Genomic DNA, 6000 nt, shown 5'->3' on the forward strand with positions numbered 1-6000 from the left:
TCTGCCTCTGCAAAAACAAAGAAATGGCATTATTCCTTGTCTGTCATTTGCTAAAAGAAAGAAAAATAAAGAGAAAGGAAAAGGTAAAACATTCAGTAGGCGCAGTACACACATGGAAAAAGATCTGCAACAACCCAGTACGCAGTAGGTGCAGTACGTACCAACGATCTGCAACTGTCGAAGCTTTTGTGTCGAAACCTTTGTTTTGAATGATGTGATTTACTTTTCTTATCTTTTGGAGACATCTGTATAACCCCAACAGAGGGTAATCATAAATAAAGAAAGAAGGCAGCATGCCAAAAAAAAAAAAAAAGGGGCCAAAATGTTGGCAAGCCCACAAGCCCAAAATAGTGGGCTGGAATGTTATGTGGAGGGCGAAGGCCCATATGCCCAAAAAAGCCAGACCCTATGGCTTCAAACTCAACCGTCATCCCTCCACTTAAGGTTCACCTTCTATTATCACCAACCAGGTGATCAAAAGTACGTCCAGTACTCCAAAATTATTCGGCAACCTGCTGCTATTATCACCAACCAGGTGATCAAAAGTATGTCCTGTACTCCAAAATTATACATGAGCATCACTCATGTCAATCATACATAAACATTCATGACCATCATTCATGTCAACATTTATGAGCATCACTCATGTCAACATTCATGAGCATCACTCATGTCAACATCCATGAGCATCACTCATGTCAATCAACATAAACATTCATGAGCATCACTCATGTTAATCATCTTCGAAAGCTTCATTTACAGAGCTCCAGCTTTGAGAGCTCCAGCTTCAAAAGCTTCATTTACAAAAGCTCCAGCTTCAAAGCTTCACTTTCAAAGCTTCACCTACAAAGCTTCAGTGCAGGGTATACAAATACTGCCTCCGAACAACTGCCACTTCAGCCCATACATGGATTCAATTTGAAGTCTCTAGCCAACATACTCTATTGATTGAAGACTTGGGGGAATACACTATGTACCATATATTGGGCTTCCGCAACTGGGCCTCATGAAAAATACTTGGACGACTTAGCCCATTATTTATAGTGTACCATATATAGAGCACCCATTATTTATGTATTGAGAAGCGAACCCTTATTCTATAAAAGGGACTCCCTCACCATCATTAGAGAGCATCGCCGCCAGCTGAGCAACCGCCTCGCCGCAAGCATCGCTCTTAGCCCATCACATATGTATTGAGGAGCGAGCCCTTATTCTATAAAAGGGACTTCCTCACCATCATTAGAGAGCATCACTGCATGCTGAGCAATCGCCTCGCCGTGAGCATCACTCCTAACCCATCACTTATGTATTAAGGAGCCAACCCTTATTCTATAAAAGGGACTCCCTCACTTTCATTAGAGAGCATCGCCGCCTGCTAAGTAACCGCCTCACCGCGAGCATCAACTCTAGCCCACCATTTATGTATTGAGGAGCGAACCCTTATTCTATAAAAGGGACTCCCTCACCATCATTATGAAGGGAAATCTATGAGATTCATATGGGATTTCTAGTGACTAGCATGCATATACAATTCAAAATTTATATACGAAATCAACGGAAGCATGTTATCAGATAATATCAAAGCAATAGTCACATAAATCCCCTTCAAGATTCATAGGTTTATGTAAGATGCATCAAAAACAAATTTATATAAGAACAAAGTTTAGGAGTAGTTTTATACCTCTTGATCTAGATCTTAGACCAAGGATGGACCACCTCCAAGACCTTTGCTCCTTGAACTCCTTGAGCCTAGCCTCCTTCCTTGCCTCCTCCACTTTGTTTACAAATGAGTGCTCCTAGGTTCTCTTCAAGTCTCCAAAGTTGAAGACCTTTAAAGATCCCCACCCACTAGTGTAGTGAGAAGGATGAAGGAATAACCAAAGGGAGAAAAAGATGATTAGCTAAAATCTCCCTATGGTGGCCGGCCTTTGGTGTTGAAGAGAGAGTTATTTTCTTTTTCTCTTTTGTTGTTTTGAACACCCAAAAACCCTAATGAAAAATATCTCTATAAAGTTCCTTTTATAGAACAAAGAAACCTAGTCAACCACTTGACTTCCTCTCTCTTCTTTTCCCTTTATGTGGCCGGCCTCCTTAGTGTTGTTTGGGCTTTTGGGCTTTTATCATTTCAAGTCATCTTATGCTTGAATAAAAGCCCAATAGGTTTAGGCCCAATGGGCCCAATTAAACCCGAACGTTTTTTTAAGCCCAAAACGATCTTATATCGTTTTTATGATTTCTTTAGACTTTCTAATTAATCACAACACTTAATTAATCCAATTAATTATTTCCATCATCCATTAATTACTCACTACAATAGTGTATTGGTGAACAATCGTTTTAGGTTCTAATTAGCAAGGCAGTGAGGTGATTGGCACCAATCCAATTGATTATATTTGATCCAATCACTTAGTGAATTAAAACTTACTTTTAATTCACCTTCTTCTTTGACAACTACATTTAATCATCTAGAAGAACTCACAAGCCATGAGGGACATCTAACCATATATCATGGCTACCCAAGCTAATGTAGAAGTTGTTCGGAGAACCTATTCAGTTGGAATTACAATGCAATTCGATCCTTCTCTAAAACAATACTCTCAATCACATCACTAGGGTATGGATATGTTATGTCAAACCCCTAATGTGATTATTCCTTCTTATATGATTCAATTGAGTCGTATAGGAACGCTTTCCTTTATAACGCTCGATACTTCGGCCGAAGATTCCCGAATCATATCTTAGAGTATTCATCATCTCTTAACAAGGATTAGAGATTCCTTGTTGCTCATTCACTTGCCTTCATGACTAAGTGGCTTAACCCCGACTATGTCGTGGACACCCGCGGATGGAGTGACTTTGACATAATCAAAGATCAAGTACTTAACCACAAGACAACGATGATGCCTCAGGTCAAATGACTACTTACATTATTCCAACCATTAGAGTTACTTGCTTGACATGTGAGTAAACCTTCATGCAAGTACTCTCGTTCGATTGTGTTCAGTGAACTCATTCCCTTAATGAGCACCTACATACTTGTCTTAGTGTCACTACACGAATGGGATGAGACTTTCCATCATTCTAATCGAAGCGGACATAGTACATACCGATCTATGCATTGTCAGTATCCCTCCAACAATCCTATGACCAGGAACCTTTTGGACATGATGGTTATGTGAAAAAGGTCTCTGTAGTCTAACATCATTAGATTACTTCTTCAATCGATCCATTGTCCATGGATTCACCATTTAGGACATATATCGTTTATAGAGATAGTCCTAAATAGTATCTTCGCCATTTGATGTATAAGAGTCATCTATACATCCATTTATTGTCCTGAAAGGTTTCTTCCAAAGATTGACTTTCAGGACATATTTCCAACACATTAGAGATCATCACCGCCTGCTGAGCAACCGCCTCGCCGCGAGCACCAACTCTAGCCCATCACTTATGTATCTAGGACTAAACCCTTATTCTATAAAAGGGACTTCCTCATCATCATTAGAGAGCATCGTTGCCTGCTGAGCAACCGCCTCGCTGTAAGCATCAACTCTAGCCCATCACTTATGTATCGAGGAGCAAACCCTTATTCTATAAAAGGGACTCCTTCACCATCATTAGAGAACATCGCCGCCTGCTGAGCAACCGCTTCACCGTAAGCATCAACTCTAGCCCATCATTTATGTATTGAGGAGCGAGCCCTTATTCTATAAAAGGGATTCCCTCACCTTCAACGCCAAAAGGTGAGCCAACCAAGGCAACATAAGCCACAAGCCGAGCAACCTTGCAACATATGCTACTTATAATTTAGCATCATTGCACATTGAGCACTGCCTCATATCGAGTATCAGTTCTAGACGATATCTAGTTACTTCAGCCTACACATAGACTGAATTTCAAGTCTCCAGCCAAAAGACTCTCTTGACTGAAGACTTGGGGGACTACTGTTTGTACCATACTTAGGGCCTTTGTATTTAGACCTCGTATAAATACTCGGGGGACTCAAATGTAATTATGTAATAAATGAAAGGGCAAATATGTAATAAGTGAAGAGCCCTTATTCTATAAAAGGACTCCCCACTCTCCTCATTAGGGAAGAGGCCAAGTTTAGGCCATGGGAATAGAGGAAATAGGCTAGAGAGCACACTGCCTCTAGCCTTCTTGTATATTCACCATTCAAGGTGAAACAATATCAACATCAGTGTGGACGTAACCCAAACATTGGGGTGAACCACGATACATCTTGTGTTCTTTACTTTCTTACAGATTCACGGTCGGATTTACGTTATTCCAAGACCCCTCCAGTTTTGTGCATCAACATAGTTCGCTAAATTATATGCCACAAAATTCATTTATGTATAGACAAGCCGAAGATTGTTGGTTACTACAATTTTACATTATCCCACAATTCCAAAAGTTATGGAATTAATCCATTTTTGTAAATTACAGATCGACATGAGTACGTAAAATTACAAAATTTAAACTCCACAATTGAAATTGATTCTTATTTCATTTGTTGAATTGAAATTGGAAACATGTATTTTCTTGATCCCATCTAGCAGAAAGGATAATGTATTTACTTAGTACATTCACCATCTAATTGCCATATATGGTCCAAAAAACCAAGCCTAATTCACAAAGTTTTATAAAATATATAAATGCATACACAAAACCACTCGAACACCTTCCATCAAACCCTCAATAAGTGAAACAATGAGTCACCAATTAAAACAGTAAAAAGCAATGAAACCTCCTCATCAATGGGTCATCTTAATAGTTGAACTTGTAAAAATCAATAAACTCACTACTTCTCCTTGTCTTCCTTTCTTCCATTCAATTGTTTCTCTAAACTTTTAATCCCTAAGAATTGATGAAGATTAGGATGATGATATACTTTGGTCTTAAACTTTTGATGGTCCAACAAGTAGGGAGGTTGAGCCACAAGACCCTACAACGACTTGAGGCAGTGTGGATTATAGTGAAAATGCAAGTTGCGATCATTGAGGGGGAGCATTATCTAGCAGAGGTTCAGGAATATCCAAGGCTTGTTTCAACCTAATATGTTTAACCAATGAAATCAATATTCAAAATTAGAGTACACCAGAAGTTTCAGCACAATAAGTTGAGATATGCTTTTAATTTCTAGCACAAATAATGTGCATCTCACATCAATGGAAAAGCTTTTTTATTGTTAATAAAATATAAGGTAAAAGGACTCAGTCAGTCCATATGAGAGCGAAAACAAGTTGAATGTCACTTAGTAACAAAATACAGCCTGCACAGTTGATTAGACCAAGTACAATATAATGTCAGCCTAGCTTCACATCTATCCAGTCAGTCGTCATCTCTCGACTATCAACCCAAACCTGTCTATCCAGTAGGAATTTATGTGAATGGTTAGTGAGTAAGTTAGTTTTCAAGGACATGTGTGAAAGGTTTCGCATACAGTGCTGATTTGTGTTTTGAGTTGAAGGTCCTTTCTACATTGACAATCCTCTTGTATTTATATGGACAAAGTACTTGATGCCCAAGTTTTCAAGTCTTGGAAGCAGAGATTATGACAATCGTTTCTTGCTTGAGGCAAGAAATTCATTTTCTAGTGATCACAGTGGTCCACTAAGGCTTCCCATAAAAACTTCGGATCCTCTTTAGCTAGAAATTCAATTTGAATGAAAACGAGGGTCTTAACTTTCTAGGACTCATTGGCAACATCATCTAGGATGGTGTCGGACAACTTCCTCACCACTTCTTGACATTTTGGGCCCACATGATGTAGTTAGTGCCAGAGATATAGAGAGCAGTGAAGTCCAACTTGTTCAAGTTTGACATCTTTTTTGTAGGAAAGAAGTGGATTCAAACTAGATATAAAAAAACGGTGAAGTCCAACTTGTTCAAGTTAACATCTTTTTTACAGGAAAGAAGTGGATTAAAACTTTAGGTTTAATGAAACTGGATGTAAAAAAAACCGGATTAAAGGTTTGTTTTGCAAGATAACTCCAG

The sequence above is a fragment of the Malus sylvestris genome, chromosome 14, assembly GCF_916048215.2.
Source record: "Malus sylvestris chromosome 14, drMalSylv7.2, whole genome shotgun sequence".
Lineage (NCBI taxonomy): Eukaryota > Viridiplantae > Streptophyta > Magnoliopsida > Rosales > Rosaceae > Malus > Malus sylvestris.